Raw genomic sequence first — 18,963 nt, forward strand, 5'->3', positions numbered from 1 at the left:
AGAAAGAAAGAAAGAAAGAAAGAAAGAAAGAAAGAAAGAAAGAAAGAAAGAAAGAAAGAAAGAAAGAAAGAAAGAAAGAAAGAAAGAAAGAAAGAAAAAGAAAGAAAGAAAGAAAGAAAAAAAAAGAAAGAGAGAAAGGGAAAGTATGAAAGCAAGCCTCCAGATCCGGGACTCAAGCCACTGCTGGCCATGTGAGAGTCCAGCACCTTCACCACCAACCTACTTGCTGGACTCTAACTTTAATTATTATTATTATCACTTTTAAATCTGCTATAGGGCACATGTGCTCACCAGAGAAAGACAGGGAGGCAGAGACAGAGAGAAAGTGAAAAAGCAAGTCGTCCAGTCTGGGACTCAAACTGCAGTCAGTCATGTGGGAGTCCAGCACCCTAACTACCACGCCACCCTTGTTGATTTTGATTGGGCTTTGGAAGTTGTCTCGTGTACACTAAGGAGTAAAGTCTGGAAGAATTCCCCAAAGAAGACACGCTATTCATGTGAACGCAGACCGGGCACACCAGGGCACAGGGCTAAAAGGAGAGCCTGACCCTGAGCCAGTTTCTCCTTAATTGAAGGAACTGTCTCTGGCAGCATCATGGTAATACTTCCGTTCCTTAAGCACGCGGTCCCTTCCGTCTTCCATCCCTTAAGAGTCAGAATCGCTTTCGTTACATATCTGTAGGTATTTTTAAAAGAAGGCTTCAAGAGCCTTGACTACAACGTTTCTTAAGTGGTAGTCCCTTCATAGTGACCAGTCGTCCAGCCTGCACTGGGCTAGGGTTTCTTTTGGGGCTAAAATCAGGACAATCCTGAGCAAACAAAGGAATGCTGGTCACCCTACATGGACCCCCTGCATCAGAACCATCTGGGGAGCCAGGCCCCCCACAAGGTCTTCACACCACAATCCACCCCAACTTCAGCTAGGCCCGGGTCATGGGCACACACGTGCCCAGCATTAGGGCAGCCATTTTTGTCCTGCTTTGTTTTAAGGTTTTTGCCATAGGCTGCATGTGCTCACTGAGAGAGACTGTGAGGGGGAAAGTGAGAGGTCACTACCTGGGGAGATGGCTCTGCTGCAATCCCTTTGCCTCCATGCTGCTGCTGGGATTTGGAGCACGCACGCACATGCGCCCAACGTGATTTTCAAGCAGCCAGGTCTGGGACTCAAAGCATGGTCAGCCAGCCACATGGGAGTGCAGCGCCTTAGCCACGATGCCACCTGCTGGCCCACAGGGCAGTGGTTTTTAATCCTGATCTCATACCACAATCACCTGAAGACTGGTTTATCTACGTTCACCCCAGATCAATGGAGTCCGAGTCTCTGGGGACAGGGCTTGAACATGGTATTTTAATGGGTAGCCAAGACTAAAAGCTCCTACCCTAGAGATTCAGATTCAGAGGGTCTGGGCTCAGGCCTTGCTCAGGAATCTACATGTATTTTTAACAGTTCCCCCGGGGATTCTTGTGTATACCACGTTTTGATAACCAATGAATATTTATGTGATATATACATTCACTGGACAAAGCAGTCCTTGACTGTCTTGTAGAAACACCTGGGGAGGAAAAAATAAAAAAGGAAACCATCTCCTGTTCTCCAGGCTCTCCCCTATTCAGTGTGGAATAAAGACCTATAAATCATTCTGACACAGTATACTGTGATTTAGACTGAAAAGTAGGTCGGGGTCCGGCAGGTGCTATGGTGGCGTGGGTGATGGACTCCCACATGGCCAACCACGACTCGAGTACTAGACATGGTGGTTTGTTTTCTCATTCGTTCTCTCTCTCTCTTGTTCTCTCTGTCTCTCTCTCTGGTGCGCATGCGTGCCCTGTAGTAAATTTTAAAGTAATAATAATAAATAAAATTAGATAAATATTGTTTTTAAATGTGTCCGGTGGGGCCAGCAGGTGGCGTGATAGTTAAGGCACTGGATCTCACAAGGACAACTACAGAGTTGGAGTCCCAGACCTGGTGGTTTGAAAACATGCCAGGCGTGTACGGATGCATGCCCAAAATCTCAGGAGAGATGGAAGAGAATGGCGGAGAAAAGAATGGCGGAGAAGGTATTGTGACATGACCATCCCCCCCTCAGGATGCATGTGCCCTACAGCAAAAAACTGAAAAATTAAAATAAAATAAAAAGTGGGTCAGCACCATCAGGGCGGTGATGGCTCTTCTGTTCCCAAAAGCCTGATACGGTGGACTAACGACAGGACATATTATGTGTCATTCCCCCTACAGAGAGATGGGGTTCGTGTCCCTCTCCTTCAACCTAGGCCAGCCTGTGACTGGTTTTAGCCGGTACCACCAGACAGAAGCAGGGCTGGGGACCTTCCCCACCACACCTGAAGACCTATGCAGCCCCCACCGCTGCTCCTTTTGGAATGGTCCCTCCTTGAAGTCTGATACCATTTAAGAAAGCTGGCTACACGGAGGCCACCATGCTGTGAGGACGCCCACGCCACCCACATGAACAGGGAAGCCAGAGAGAAGAGCACCATGCCACCACGCCTGAGTGAAATCTCCTGGCATCTTCGGTACAACTCACCTACTCACTGAACACAGCCTCATGAAGAACCTCGATGGCACCACATTCAGCACCTAACCCAGAGTATCATGACAGGAATAAGATGGTTGCTGGGACCAGCAGATGGTGTAATGGCTACGTCACTGGACTCCCACATAGTCAACCATGGTTCAAGTCCCAGGCTTGGCAGCTTACACTCACACCAGGCGCGTGTGCATGCGTGCCCAGGATCCCAAGAGGAGAATGGAGGAGAAGGGATTGCGGCGTGGTCATCCCCCCTGGGGGTTGATTTCTCGCTTTCTGTCTCTCTGTCTCTCTCTGTCTTTCTGGTGAGCACACGTGCCCTATAGCAAAAACCTCTCCAAAAAAAAAAAAGAAAAAGAAATAAGATGGTTATTTTACATCACTAAACATTGGAGTCATTTGTTATACAACAATACCTATCAAAACATCGTAACCACAAGATACAATAACATCTCATTCTATTAACATTGTTCACCTGGACCAGCCTGTGACCTGGTGGTTAAGGCAGCTGGATCCCTCACGACCAACTGCATAGTTTGAGATCCAGACCTGGCAACTTGAGAAACATGCCAGGCACAGGTGTGTGCATGCCCAAAATCCTGAAAGGAGGAAGAGATGGAGGAGAACAGGTTGTAGATAACCACACCCCGTGGTAGGGGTGGGAGGGGTGCATTCTCGCTTCCTCTCTCTTTTTCTCTCTCCTCTCCTCCTAGCAAGTACACATGCCCTCTGGCAAAATTAAAAAAATAAAAAAAAAACATTGCTCATCTTTATTCCCTCCATAGAGTAGATTGCAGATGTCTACCTAAAAATACCTGGTTTATTTATTCTCTGTCTCTTTCGGCTAGAAGGTCTAGAGAAGTAGGAAGTGCTTGTTCCATGTCCCGTCTGCACTCCGGCATCTACGTGAGTGGCTAGCCAGAACAGGGGCTCCGTAAGCCCGGCTGGATGAATCAGCACACGCAGGAGGGAGGAAGGAGGGAGCAGGGAGCAGTGGAAAGCTCCTGCTTTACCCAGAGACAAGCCACTCCACCTCACCTGGTCAGGAACCTCATCCCGCAGGTCTCACGTGGCCAGTGATGTGTACGTGCGTGTGCACCGGAAGTCTTCACGACTTTTGTTTGTGTATGAATCCCCATGGGAATTGGAAGACGTTCTGTCCCTTTTCACACATTTTTAAGTTAATTACTAAACTTACTTTTCACAAGTTAAAGTGAGTTCCAAGATCACATTTCCTGGCATAGTCTTTGTTAGAGCTATGCTTTAAATCTATTTCCATCCAAACCTTGGAGCGACACAGTTAGCTTGTTCAGTTTATGGAAAGGCGTCTACTGTGTAACTCCACTGGCAAAGCCAGTCCTCACTGTCAAATCCATCCAAACCAGACTGATTTTCTGTCTGTAAGAAAATCCACCTTTATTTTTAAAAAGTGTTATAAATGTGTTAATTCGCATCATCATGACAACTGGCTCGTGTCTCAATACTAATTTTATAACACATAGAAAAGTGGCTAAGGTACCTAAGTGTAGTATAACTAGCATGTTTGGAAGCACGAATTCTAGAGAATTCAGCAGTGACTGAGTTCAAGTGGGCGGAGCAACAGTGACATAACTGGACCCACGAGGAGAGGTTCCGGGTTCACAAAGCAGAGCCTTCCCGTACAAGTCAGCGTGCACGCTGGCTGAGACAGGGCAGGTCCAGGCTGGTTAAGGCTGGGTGTGGATCAGCATGAAGACCTTGCTGGGGGTACCGGCCTCTTTCTTGCTTTCTCTCGCACTCTCCCTCTCTCATGTAGGAAATAAATAAACTTTTTTTTTTTGAGGGAGATTTTTGCTATAGGGCATGTGTCCTCATCAGAGAGACAGAGACAGACAGAGAAGACAGCAAGCAAGAAATCACCCCATTAACGGATGGGAGAGTGTCGAGCTGCGTTGTGAAGCCCTTGGTTCTTTGGGTCCAGACCACTAGAGATCTGTCCCTAGGCACAAACTGAAACCGCAACCATGAATGAAGTAGGTAGAAAAGAAGATGTAATGGGAAAGGAAGGAAAGTACACCCAAAAGACTCTTGGGCAAGCAGACTGTCAGGTGGCAACTGCGCTTGGTACTGGTTAACTGTTATTTTTATTACTAGAGCTCATGAATATTCATTGGTGGGAGGTCTGTTACACTACCTATGTCCTTCTTTTGAATTCAAATCCACGGGTTTTCTCCTGCACTTGTGTACTTTTCTTTCTTTTTATTTATTTATTTATTTGAGAGGTTTTTGCTATAGGGCGTGTGTGCTCGCCAGAAGACAGAGAGAGACAGAGAGACAAAAAGCAAGAAATCACCCCCCAGGAGGATGGCCACGCCGCATTCCCTTCTCCTCCATTCTCCTCTCAGGATTTTGGGCACGCACGCACACGCGCCCGGTGTGAGTTTTAAGCCACCAGGTTCAGGACGCGAACTGCAGTCAACTACATGGGAATCCAGCGACATAACCATTACGCTAACTGCTGGTCCCTTGCGTACTATTCTCACAGATAAAGAATGAGGAATTTGGTTACCTAATTGCACATGCCCAATGTGAGCCAGGTTGTTTTAGTTAGACTGCCTAATGAGTTTATCGCCCTAGTGGGAATTAGGGCGTTGACCTAGTGGGTATCAGGGCGTTGACCAAAATGCCCTTTCGCTTTTCTCTTAGGGCTGCCTGCTCATGACCAACTAACTGCCTACCACAGCCCCCAAGGAGGGAGAGCCACGTTGCAGTCTCTTCTCCTCCATTCTCCTCTCAGGATTTTGGGCAGGCACGCACCCACGCCCAGCATGAGTTTCAAGCTATCAGGTCCAGAACTGGAATCGAGGTCAACCATTTGAGACTCCAGCCCCTTAACCGCCACGCCACCTGCTGGCCCCAATAAATAAATATTTTTTTTTAATTCTGAATTCACCACTTAATAGCTCTGTGACCTTGGACAACTTATTAAACCTCACTTTGATAGAACCTCATCTGTAAAAGGAGGTTAGCAAGCATCTACTTTATACATTTGGTATGAATGTTCAATTAATTTATTGTCTGTAAATCCGTTAGAAAGGTATGTGGCACATAATTCAAATCAAACAAGTGTTTCAATAAAATTATTACTGAGTCTGTAGAAGGCACCACTCTCTTCACGTTTTCTTATCTAATCTCTTTCTTAGGATCAGAGCATTCTCTAATTGTCCTTTTGGACAAAGCACTGAGGAAAGACTTAGAATGAGGGGACATGTGACTTTCTTTCCTAAGACCCAAGAGAGAAAACAATGAGAGTTGAAAAGGAGAAAGGAACTCAAGCAAGCAGATTGCATTTAGGAAAGAGTATCTGTGGAAGCTGAGGACCTGGAGGCAATCCCTTTAAAGCAATCCGTGCCCAGTTCCGGGAACACCGGCCTCCCAGACCCACCCTGAGCACATTCAGAGCTTAGGTAGAACTCCTGTCCCTGCATCCACAACTCCACAACTCCATCTCACTCTCTTCCACAAGAAAGCACGAGGGACTGCAGGCTAGCAAGAAGTACATTCTAGAACTTGCTCCCTATTACACAATGGTAAATTCTTCCTAAATTTCAGTGTGCAACTGAGAGGCAGAGCACCACAAGCAGATGAGGGCATAGCACAACTCAAGAGGCACTTCGCGAACAAACCACCAGGGAGTCCTAAAACACAGGGCTCATTTCCTTGGTAGACAGGCCTGGAAGTCTGGGTATCACCTCCTAGACTCCATGCACCAGCCACGCTTCTGAAATGCAAATCAGGCAGTGTCTCTCCCTTTGCTAAATCCCTTCAATGGGTATTCAATGCCCTTGGCATGAAGTCTACATTCCTTACCAGGACACACAAGGGCCATGCGACGTGAGCCCTGCCTATTTATTTATCCTCGTTTCTTTTTTTATTTTTATAAAGATTATTTTTATTTTAACTTTATTTATTTATTTACTTATTTTAATTTGACCAGAGAGGGACAGAGTGAGAGAGAGAGAGGGAAAGTGAGAAAGCAAGCCGCCAGGTTCAGGATTCAAACGGCAGTCAACCATTCGGGAGTCCAGCGCCCTTAACCACCACGCCACCTGCCAACCCATATCCACTCTCACTTCTTGCCGTTCCCCTAGTTACACCCTACATCCCAGCTATACTGAGTCCCTAGCAGTCCCCCTCCTACACCTTTTCATGAGCTCTTCTCTCTGTTCTTCTCTCTTTCCTCCTCAATTTCCTCCCCAGAAGGAAGTCTCTGCATCCCATCCCCTTCAAGACTTCGATCTTTATGCTTCTTCTGCAAAGCTTTACCGAGCACCCACCATGTATGTGCCTGGCATTTTGGAGGGCACGGTAGAGAACAAAGCAGACATGGTAAAATTAAATGTTCTTCTTAGTTCTCTTAGCATCTCCTGCTCATGTCAATGAGGTATCAGTGAGAATCCATGCCTAGAGGGTCAGTTTTTCTGTTATAACTCTTCTCTGCAAAGCCGAGCATCCTAAGGTCAGGCCTGCTGTTTTGTTCCTCTTTGAATGCCTATGACCCAGTCTGAGGAATGCATCAATAAGTACCTGTCAGATTCATTTGCCCACGAAGGAGTAATTGAACATTTTTGCACCAGGAATGTACAAGGTGCTGGTAATCTAACTGGGAACCAACAGATAGGTCCCTGGCCTCTGGGAACCTTGCAGTTTCAGGGAATGAACAAAGTCCTTGACTGGATGAATGACAATGACGTATGAATGAGTGAATGAGCTGACGATGAGGGGAGGGTGTGCTCCTCCCCATCCAGATGAGGCAGCCAGAGCAGGAGATAGACAGGGAGTGAAAACAGTGTCTGGGCAGTAGAGGAATCATGGTGGCTTTCAACCTTTCTACTCCACGGAAACTTGAGAAAGACAGGCAAGGAGCTGAGTAAACAGGAATGGTCTGACCTAGATTGGAATTTTTGATCTATTGCTAATTTGCCATGTGACCTTGGGTAAATCCCTTAACCTGTTTGTATCTTCATTTCCTCAGCTATAAAATGGGAATAATAATACCAAAACAGGGGGCCAGCAGGTGGCATGGTGGTTAAGGGCACTGGACTCCCATATGGCCAACCGCAGTTCGAGTTCCAGCCCTGGCAGCTTGCTTTCTCACTTTCTCTCTCTCTCTCTCTCTCTCTCTCTCTCTCTCTCTCTCTCTCTCTCTCTCTCTCTCTCTCTCTCTCTCTCTCTCTCTCTCTCTCTCTCTCTCTCTCTCTCTCTCTCTCTCTCTCTGTTCAAATAAAAATAAATAAATAAAGTTAAATTAAATAATTATTTTTAAAAGATGAATAAACAAAAATAATACCAAAACAGGGCTACATTAAATGAGACAAGCACTGGGTAGTTCCCATCACTTGCTCAGTACAAGTGTGCAAATTCAGAAACTCACCAGGAGAGTCTGGACCCAGCCCTGGCTCAGTGTTTTCACCTCAAACCTGCAGCCGACACTTTCCCTATTCAGTCCTGGCCCCACCTTTCGGTGGCCTCCCGCTCTTCTTCCTTCATTGCCCAGGTTGGTGTTTACAAGTCTGCCCAAGTGTTTTCAAGGCCATGGGTTGTCTTATAAAGCTTTACAACCCTTAAGTCAGGGAGGTACAAGTTCAGAGCCATAGTAGGAAGGGGGTCAGAGAAGAAGAGCACAGGTGTCTATCGAGGCCCCAGTGCCTGGCACCAGTCTCAGCACTTTGATGTGCACTGTCTCCTGTCATCTTGGTAAAAATACCACTTTACAGAAGAGGAAACTGAGACTCAGGAAGGAAACAGGAGATGGCGGTAGGACTGAAATCCAGGTCTTTCTGTGACTCCAAAATAATTTTCCACTGTGCCACATAGCCCACCAGCTTGGGATGATCCTTACATGTTTGTGGATGGGCCAACCCATGGCCTGGTGGTTAAGGGCGCTGGGTCCCACATGGCCGACCCTCAGGCCCAGTGTTTGAAAACATGCTCTGTGTGTATGTGTGTATCCAAAATACCAAAAGGGTGGGGAAATGGAGGAGGAGGGTTTGCTGCATTACCATTCCCCACGGGGGGGGTGTGTGGTCTTACCCTCTCCCGCGGGGGGGGGGGGGGGGATGCGTTCTTCTTTCTTTTTTTAAAGAATTACTTAACTTTATGTATTATTTAAATTTGACCAGAGAGAGAAAGTGAGAAAGCAAGTTGCCAGGTCCAGGACTCGAACCAGGGTCAGCCATGTGAGAGTCCAGCACCCTTAACCACCATGCCACGCACCGGTCCCAGGGGATGAGTCTCTCTCTCCTCTCTCCAGAAAAAAAAAAAAAAAGCCTATGGAATAAATTTAGTTGCCCTATTTCCCAGAAGGAGCAGAAAACGTGTGGCCTTCCCCCAGAGAATCCAGGCACATGTTCCAACGTGAATAATAAACAAACGGTTAGGCACTAATGCGGGGTGAGTGAAATCCCTCAGAGCACCAGGAAGGAGGAAACCAGCACCCAGGGAGCGGCCTTGCAGGACGACGCTGAGATGGTCTCTGCTGGGGGCTCCAGGGAGCACCGGGGCAAGGAGAGCCTCGAACTGGCTCAGTGGGGGCAGAAAGGGGGGTTGTGGGGGTAATTCCCTGGGGAGAATGTGATGGAGGGAGAGAGAAAAGCCAGTGACTGAGTAGAGCAGGGAAGCGAAGTGAAATTACCTTTCCTCCACCACCTTCCTGGGACAAGGCAGCCCGCTGCGTCCCGGCCCGACAGGCTGCCAACTTTTAACATGGAAGTTGCAGGATCCGAAGCGGCGACTCCGAGTCCGGGAGGTTAGTCCGGAAGGGAGATTACCCAGGGAGCGCCCACACTTGCCGCCTCCAGCCGGCATCAGCCTGGCGCTCCTCGCCCTGGCGCTCCCTGTGGCCGCCCGGCTGTGACACCCCGACTCCCTCCCCCGCTCCCGACGCCCCATCTCACCTTGGAGACCCAGGCAGCGGAATCCCAGGTGCACAGGCTGGTCCCGGGGTTCCAGGCGGGAGCCACGGAGCTGCCAGCTGCCCTGGAGCTCCCGCCGTGCCCGCTGCTCCTTGGTCCCTCCCCAAACTAAAATCGTCGGGACAGGTTTCCAGCCAGCCCGGCCCAGGAGGGGGCGCTGAGGAAATCCCCTCCCAGCCTTGAGGCCGGACCTGGGCCGGGCCAGCCTGCTGCGCTGCGGGCTCTTGGCTGGCCCGGGATGAATGAGTTCTTTCCCTCCCCTGCTTGGGTCTGCGCCAGGCAGCCTGTGACAGGCTCTCCCCTGCTCTTCCTCTGGGACACTGAACTCCATTCCTCCTCCAAAGGCTGCCCTCTGGCTTTGCGTCAGGGTCCCCCAGGTCTTCCACTCTCACCTCTCTGGGGAACGGCCTCATCACTGCATTTGCTATGCCCTGGTGTGACGCTAGGCTTGGTCCTGGGCACTAGAGTGGGGTGGCTCGATGACTCCGCAGATTCAGTCACAAGCCCTTGGGCTCTGTCCGTGAAATTGTACCTTGGTGCCTGGGAATTTAGGTTTGCTAGTTTCTGGTTATCCATTGCATGCATTCGGAGAATGAACTTGCCTTATGCAAGGCACTGAGAATGAAGGATTCCCGCGTCCCACAGAGCTCTACAGGAGACCCTGCCCAAGATTCAGGGAACCGAGGTCCAGGAGGACTGCCTGTGTGGGAGGGTTCCAGAAAAGTCTTTAGAGGAGGTGACAAATCAAATGGGTTTTAAAGAAGGAATGAGAGTTCTCCAAAACTGGATAGTAGGGGGCACAGACAGACAGAAGAGGCCCCATGAACAGAGTCTGGCAGGAACTCCCAGAAGTGTCAGATCAGAAAGGGCTTCTATCGCTGCTAAAGAATTCAAACTTTGGGAACCAGCAGTTGGTGTAATGGCTATGTCGCTGGACTCCCACGTAGTCGACCACGGTCGACTGCGGTTCGTGTCCCAGACCCGGTGGCTTAAAACTCACGCCGGGCGTGTGTGCGTGCGTGCCCAAGATCCCGAGAGGAGAATGGAGGAGAAGGGATTGCGGCGTGACCATCCCCCCTGGGGGGTGATTTCTCGCTTTCTGTCTCTATGTCTCTCTCTGTCTGTCTGGCGAGCGCACGCGCCCTACAGTGAAAATCTCTCCCCAAAAAAAAAAGAATTCAAACTTTATCCTATCGGTATTGGAGAGTCACAGAAAGGTGGTTTTTGTCTTTTGTTTTGTTTTGTTTTGTTTTGTTTTGCTAGAGGGACCATGTGCTCACCAGGGAGAGAAGGGCAGCGAACAGGGGAAAGAGAGAATGCAAGCACGTCCCCCCTCCCGCACGACAGTCCATGGTCATACTGAAATCACTTCATTTCTCCATCCCACTGGGATTTGGGGCATGCACCTAAACACACCCAGTGTGTTTCTCAGCTACTGGGGCCAACCATGGTTCTAGTCCCTGACCTGTTGCCTTGAAAATCAAGCTGGGGAGCCCAGCAGGTGGAGCGGTAGTTGAGGCACTGGAATTCGCACATGGCAGACCACAGTTCAAGTCCCTGACCTGGTGGCTTGCTTTCTAGCTCTCTCTCTCTCTCTGTTTTTCTCTGGCAAAACGCATGTGAAAAAAAGAATAATACTATAAATAAATAAAATAATTCTTTTAAAAAAAATAAAAAGAAAATCAATCTGGGTAGATGTACATGCATGCCCCAAATCCTGAGAAAATAGAGAATTGGAATAGAGAATAGAGAATAGGGATTGCAGTGTGGCCATCCCCCTGAGGGTGTGATTTCTCCCTTTCCCTCTCTCTGCTTCTGTGTCTCTCGGGTGAGCACACAAGTCCTAAGGCAAAAGCAAAAAAAGGGGACCAGAGCAATGTAGAGGGTCACCATGGGATGCCAGGAACCTAACTAGAGTGGCACAGATCAACACGGAGGCAGGAATGAGTGTGGCTAAAGGAGAGCAAAACCAGGGAAACCAAGTCCTGTCCTGATGAAATGACAGAGAGATCAGTGCACCCTGGGTGAGCCCCAAGGCGGGGACCAACTGCAGGCATCCAGCTCCCAGGACTGGAGCCTGAGCTTTCGCACAAAGTGAAAACAAGTGAAAACGTCTGCAGAAGGAAGGCACAACGAAGCACTGGAAGGACTGTCAGAGCCGTGGGAGAGCAGGAAGCAAGCACGGGCAGGGCCTGGCTGCAGAACTGTGCAGGGGAGGACGGCTGTGCCCCGTGAACTCTGGATCCAGTTATACCAGGTCACAGTACCACTGACCACTCCAGGCCTCCGGTCAAACGTCTTTGTCTTGATTGCATCCTCAGCAAGCTGCTTCCTAAGCTGCGTGATTTCAGAGAGAAAAGGGCTCTGTCCACAACCAGTGCACACACTAGTTAGGGGCCCCTAGAGAACAGAGCCTGGGTCTTGTTTATCTCTGTATGTCAGGACCCGAACTTGGCATCAAGTATGCATGCAAGAAGCAGTTTGCAGGGCTGGACAGTGATGCGATAGTAAAACGTTATGCTCTGCAAGGCAGACCCCTATGCGAGGGTTCCAGGTTTGTGTCCAGAGACCTCCCCCCAAGTATGCCCGGCATACATAAGCCCACGCATTGGGATTGGCTGAAGATGGGGTGGATCACAGCAACAAGACCCAGTTACTGTCCCAAGATACTGTCTCTCTCTTTGTCTCTCCAATGCACACAAACTCGTGGAAGATGGAAATAAACCTAAAAAACAATAGCTGTTTGCAAAATGGACTGGAACAGAGTGATATGTCCTTAAATATTTGTAAATTAATATTGGGTCATCGGGAAAGACATGACACATTTTTGCATAGGAAAACTGATTGATATTTTCCCAACAACCTAATAAACTCTCACTTAGAATTTGCACATCAGGGGGCCAGCAGGTGGCATGGCAGTAAAGATGCTGGACTCCCACATGGCCAACCATGGTTCAAGGCCTGGACCTGGTGGCTTGCTTTCTCACTTTCCCTTTCTGTCTCTCTGTCCAAATTAAAACAATACTAATGTTAATAACAAATAAAATAAATATTTTTTTAAAAAAAGAATTTGCTTGTAAACCTCTTAAACAAAAATCAGTACCTATGAATCACACCAATACCGAGGCACTAATAAGCTCACGGTTTCAATTTTGCCAAATTTTGAAGCTGACCTTAGACTGTAATAAGCAGCCCAAGACCTTACCTCTTGGACCAGTGAGCCAACCTTCTCCTTTGCAAAGCTTACCCCTCCCAGTACCATCCCTGGGCATCCAGTCACCATTATGAGGCCCCCAAGGATCTCTCCCCATTTGAAATTTCCGTTGGAACTGTGACAGATGGAGGCATGGCCTTCTTTCCCAGCAGCTCTTAGCTCCTCAGGCAAAGAACAGGAATGGAAGGTGACAGGTCTGACTTCAGCACTTACTCACTGTGCTCTGGGGCCAACCTCATAATAATTTCTTTTTAAATAATTATTTTAGGTACTAGCAGTTAGCATAATGGCTATGTCACTGGACTCCCATGTAGTCAACTGTGGTTCGCGTCCCGGACCTGGTGGCTTAAAACTCACGCCGGGTGCGTGTGCGTGTGCGTGCGTGCCCAAGATTCCGAGAGGAGAATGGAGGAGAAGGGATTGCAGCGTGGCCATCATCCCTGAGGGGTGATCTCTCGCTTTCTGTCTCTCTGTCTCTCTCTGTCTGTCTGGTGAGCGTACACGCCCTATAGCAAAAAAAAAAAAAAAAAAAAAAAAAACTCTTAAAAAAAAGAATTATTTTATTTAACTTTACTTATTCACTTTAATTTGACCAGAAAGGGACTTCAGAGTGAGAGAGAGAGAGAGGGAAAGCGAGAAAGCAAGCCACCAGGTCTGGGACTCAAACTGCAGAATTGTTTTATTTAACTTTATTTATTTATTTAAATTTGATCAGAGAGGGACAGAGCAAGAGAGAGTGGGAAAGTGAGGAAGCAAGCCAACAGGTCCAGGACTTGAACCGTAGTCGGTCATGTGAGAGTCCAGCGCTCTTAACCACCATACCACCTGCCAGCCCTCAAACTTTATGATATTACCATCTCTCTTCCCATGTTCTGTTTTGTAACATCTTTTCTTTGTGGGTCATACTTTTTCTGAGGTTAACTATATATGGATCGTAAGTTGCTTGCCGTGCTTTTATTCCTCACCTTGCTTATCTTGGTCAAAGTATAACAATTCAGATGGCTGGTAGCTTCCTGCAGGTTGTTACCTGGATGGGTACTTTATTAATTCAATATTAGATACTTTGAAATCTAATTTTCAGGCTAAAAAACAAAATTTTAACTTACAAAGAAGGTAAAAATAATTCACATTTTGTTAAAACTTCATTAACCATTTAGTTAACATATTAAACAAAGGGAAAAATGTGTGCATCTGTGGTCCCCAACCTCAGCCCCTCCCAATACCATGGACACCTTTGAGCATGTTTTTACTCAGAGGTCCAGTATAATGGTACTTCAGACATTCCTTCAGCCAGGAGGCATGATGTACCTGTCAAGCTGGATATTAAGCTGATGCTGGGAGTACAGTAGAGGGCATCCTTGACCTTGAGGAACCTGGCCCAGGGAAGAAGACAGAACTGGACTGATCTGCCATCACCAGTGGTGGTACTCTCATAGAGCCGTGGGCAAAGCACTTTCATGTGATGTTTCTTCCTAAAATTTAATTACATTGTTCTTTATTGGAAACCTATAATTTGCCAAGCTCTGGGGATTCAGCATAAACAAAACAGGCAGATTTTGCCCTCAGAGAATCTGTAGCCTAGTGATAGGGCAGGGACTTGCAGATATGCAGGTAAGGTACAGATTTTGGAAAAGGAAAACTACAGGACTTACTAAATCATGCTGTGAGGTCCAGGTATTTCTGTTATATAGATGAGAAAACCAAGACCTCAGGAGGTAAGATAACTTGTGTGTGACCATACTGGTAGTGAATGACAGAGCAAGGACCAAGCCCCAGTTTTTGAACTTTATATCCAATATTTTTTGCATTGGAAACAGTTGCTTGAAGTAGCACAGGCTCTCATTCTGTGCTATATTAAGTTTTTCCATCTGTCAGTTTTATTAGTTGTCATTGATCTGTAATATTTCTCACACAAAACCATTATCCAATATTTCACACTTCACTTTTTCAGGGTTTTTTTTTAAACTGTATTTGGAACAGTGCCATTTATAATCGAGTCCAAGTTTTTAACCTACCAATTAAGAACAGTACTTAGATTATAATTATGATTAGTGTGTGTATTAATGTTATAGATTTATACCATGAAATTAGGACATTTTGTTCTGCCTGGCAGTAGTTATTAGCAAAAGAAAATTTCTATTTTAGAAAGCTTAAATTTAACTTAAGGATTTTCTTTGTTGAGCTTTTAGTGTGGGTTTTCTTTTGTAACATTAATTTTACTTTTATGCACTGTGTAGTACTGTTCTAGCTAAGCTTTCTTTCTGCCAAGAGAAATACAGTAGTCCTTCCCACTCTGTATTGTTCTGGAGCTTCCATACTTACTTTGTTTCTGAACATACATGAAGTCTTCAAAAAGTTCAAGGAAAATGCTTATTATGAAAAAATTATGCTTTGGGGTTTTTTTTGCACCAACTTGTACTTTAATTCCATTTTTCTAAATACTTTAAAACCCCTCATAAAGCAGTCATGTTATGAATAGCCTGTGTATGCTGACAGAAGAGTAAGTGAAGTCTTTAATGTCTTTGGGGAAACAATTTTATGTGATCAAATCATTCAACTTGTATTGTTACAAGCTTACCCAGACTTGAATTACCCAACCCCTTTGTTGCAGAGTAAGTTCCACAGGATCCATGCTTCCTGCATTTCAGAGCACTGCATATTCTTCTTAGTCATAACCTTGTCTGTATAAACTGTCGGTTTACTAGATGTAATCATATTACATTATATACCACTTAATAATTTGTGGATGCTTTTCTTTCCTTCTTGCATTGATCGCTGACACTTAGTTGTTAGCAAAGGAAACCTACAGAGTGAAAAAAGCTTTGGTCTTTTAGGTTGAGTCTGATACATATGCTTTGTAACCACTCTTAATAATAATGGATTAAAGTATTAAATTCCAGCTTTTTGGCAAATCAGTGTTTCTTTAAGTCTTCCAAAAATTCATGGAAAAATGCCTGTTATTTAAAAATTGAGAGGATTTTGAGATTTGTTTTTTGCACCAAATATAAACTTGTACTTTATATTTTTCCATGAACTTTTGGAAGTCACCTTATATATCCAACAATGATTGTACTAATGGCTTTCATATCAGCACTATATCTCTGGTTAATTTAGATCTACACAGCAGGGTAGCCAGAAGTAAGTTCATTGTACTTAAGAATTTTGTGCATGAAACCAACCCAGCTCATCTGTGTTTGCAAGTCAATGATAAGTCAAATCTAGACTATCAAGAGAGTCTAGATGCAGGAGAACCTGGAAAGCCAATTTAAATTTGTTAAATTTAAACAGGGAGAAAGCCTTGATTGAAATGTAAATGGCGGGGCCAGCAGGTATCATAGTGGTTAAGGTCACTGGACTCCCACATGGCTGACCATGGTTCTAGTCTTGTACCTGACAGCTTGCTTTCTTACTTGCCCTCTGTCTCTCTCTCTCATTCTGTCCCTCTTCTGTTCAAACTTAAATAAATAAATAAACAAATAAAGTTAAATAAAATATTTAAAAAAGAAGAAATGTAAATGGTAAAAATATTTACAATGGAATATAAATGATATCATTTGAATCTTACCAAAACTTGCCTCTAAATCTCTTAAATACCTTGTCTAGGGAATAAGTCTTCAGTCCAGAAACAGTATAGATGTGATGTGTGTGATTATACAAGTACAGTAAAACGTTATGCTCTGCAAGGCAGACCCCTATGCGAGGGTTCCAGGTTTGTGTCCAGAGACCTCCCCCCAAGCATGCCCGGCATACATAAGCCCACGCATTGGGATTGGCTGAAGATGGGGTGGATCACAGCAACAAGACCCAGTTACTGTCCCAAGATACTGTCTCTCTCTTTGTCTCTCCAATGCACACAAACTCGTGGAAGATGGAAATAAACCTAAAAAACAATAGCTGTTTGCAAAATGGACTGGAACAGAGTGATATGTCCTTAAATATTTGTAAATTAATATTGGGTCATCGGGAAAGACATGACACATTTTTGCATAGGAAAACTGATTGATATTTTCCCAACAACCTAATAAACTCTCACTTAGAATTTGCACATCAGGGGGCCAGCAGGTGGCATGGCAGTAAAGATGCTGGACTCCCACATGGCCAACCATGGTTCAAGGCCTGGACCTGGTGGCTTGCTTTCTCACTTTCCCTTTCTGTCTCTCTGTCCAAATTAAAACAATACTAATGTTAATAACAAATAAAATAAATATTTTTTTAAAAAAAGAATTTGCTTGTAAACCTCTTAAACAAAAATCAGTACCTATGAATCACACCAATACCGAGGCACTAATAAGCTCACGGTTTCAATTTTGCCAAATTTTGAAGCTGACCTTAGACTGTAATAAGCAGCCCAAGACCTTACCTCTTGGACCAGTGAGCCAACCTTCTCCTTTGCAAAGCTTACCCCTCCCAGTACCATCCCTGGGCATCCAGTCACCATTATGAGGCCCCCAAGGATCTCTCCCCATTTGAAATTTCCGTTGGAACTGTGACAGATGGAGGCATGGCCTTCTTTCCCAGCAGCTCTTAGCTCCTCAGGCAAAGAACAGGAATGGAAGGTGACAGGTCTGACTTCAGCACTTACTCACTGTGCTCTGGGGCCAACCTCATAATAATTTCTTTTTAAATAATTATTTTAGGTACTAGCAGTTAGCATAATGGCTATGTCACTGGACTCCCATGTAGTCAACTGTGGTTCGCGTCCCGGACCTGGTGGCTTAAAACTCACGCCGGGTGCGTGTGCGTGTGCGTGCGTGCCCAAGATTCCGAGAGGAGAATGGAGGAGAAGGGATTGCAGCGTGGCCATCATCCCTGAGGGGTGATCTCTCGCTTTCTGTCTCTCTGTCTCTCTCTGTCTGTCTGGTGAGCGTACACGCCCTATAGCAAAAAAAAAAAAAAAAAAAAAAAAAACTCTTAAAAAAAAGAATTATTTTATTTAACTTTACTTATTCACTTTAATTTGACCAGAAAGGGACTTCAGAGTGAGAGAGAGAGAGAGGGAAAGCGAGAAAGCAAGCCACCAGGTCTGGGACTCAAACTGCAGAATTGTTTTATTTAACTTTATTTATTTATTTAAATTTGATCAGAGAGGGACAGAGCAAGAGAGAGTGGGAAAGTGAGGAAGCAAGCCAACAGGTCCAGGACTTGAACCGTAGTCGGTCATGTGAGAGTCCAGCGCTCTACCACCATACCCCCTGCCAGCCCCTAAATAAATAATAATTTTTTTTTAAAAAGAGTGAAGTTAAACCTCCTACTTCACATTATATACAAAAAGTAACTCAAAAAGGATCATAGCCTTAAATGTAAAACCTAAAACTATACAATTTCTAAAAGAAGACATAGCTTACTACAGAGAAGTATAGCCGTGACATGACCACTGGACACTTGTTGCTGTGAGGTTTTTTGTTTTTTTTTTTTAAGAACTATTTTATTTATAGGTTCGGCAGGTGGCGTGGTGGTTAAGGGCGCTGGACTCCCACATGTACGACTGTGGTTCAAGTCCTGGATCTGGCGACTTGCTTTCTCACTTTCTCTCTCTCTCTCTCTCTCTCTCTCTCTTCTCTCTCTCTCTCTCTCTCTCTGTCGCAGTCCTTCTCTGGTTGAATTAAAGTAAATAAATAAAGTTAAATTTTTTTAAGGTAAAAAATTTTAAAAACCTTTTTAAAAAGTATTCCATTTAATTGTATTTATTTATTTATTTTGTTATAGGCCATGTGTGTACTTGCCGGAGAGACGGAGAGAGACAGAGAAGACAGAAAGCAAAAAATCACCCCCCGGGGTAATGGCCATGCCGCAATCCCTTCTCCTCCATTCTCCTATGGAGATTTTGGACATGCACACACATGCACCCAGTGTGAGGTTTATTAAAAGAATTAATTAATTAATTAAATTTAATTTGACCAGAGAGGGACAGAATGAGAGAGAGAGAGAGAAAGTGAGAAAGCAAATCGCCAGGTCCAGGACTTGAATTGCTGTCAGCCATGTGGGAGGGAGTCTGGTGCCCTTAACAATCATGCCACTTGTCGGCCCCCGCAGCATTAAGTTTTGAGTCACCAGGTCTGGGACTCGAACCATGGTCAATTATGTGAGAATTCAACTATGTAACTATTATGCCAACTGCTGGTCCCATATTTTTTTTAAAGAGTTTTTTTCTATAGGTCACATGTGCTCTCTGGAGAGACAGAGAGACAAAGAGCAAGAAATCACCCCCAGGGACCAGCGGTTAGTGTAATGGCTATGTCGCTGGGCT

At 45.6% G+C, this 18,963-nt stretch overlaps 1 protein-coding gene across 1 annotated transcript in view; it reads right to left on the reverse strand.

Moving 5' to 3' along the window:
* The window catches only part of RHBDL2 (rhomboid like 2), a 59,146-nt gene extending 49,545 nt beyond the window's left edge, over positions 1–9,601 (reverse strand). The window contains exon 1 of the mRNA XM_027775767.1: positions 9,485–9,601. The gene's annotated coding sequence lies outside the window, so the exon portion shown is untranslated. The remainder of the gene's footprint in view (positions 1–9,484) is intronic.
* Positions 9,602–18,963: the final 9,362 nt, after the last annotated feature.

Source organism: Tupaia chinensis, unplaced genomic scaffold (assembly GCF_000334495.1).
Source record: "Tupaia chinensis unplaced genomic scaffold, TupChi_1.0 Scaffold000604_1, whole genome shotgun sequence".
Lineage (NCBI taxonomy): Eukaryota > Metazoa > Chordata > Mammalia > Scandentia > Tupaiidae > Tupaia > Tupaia belangeri.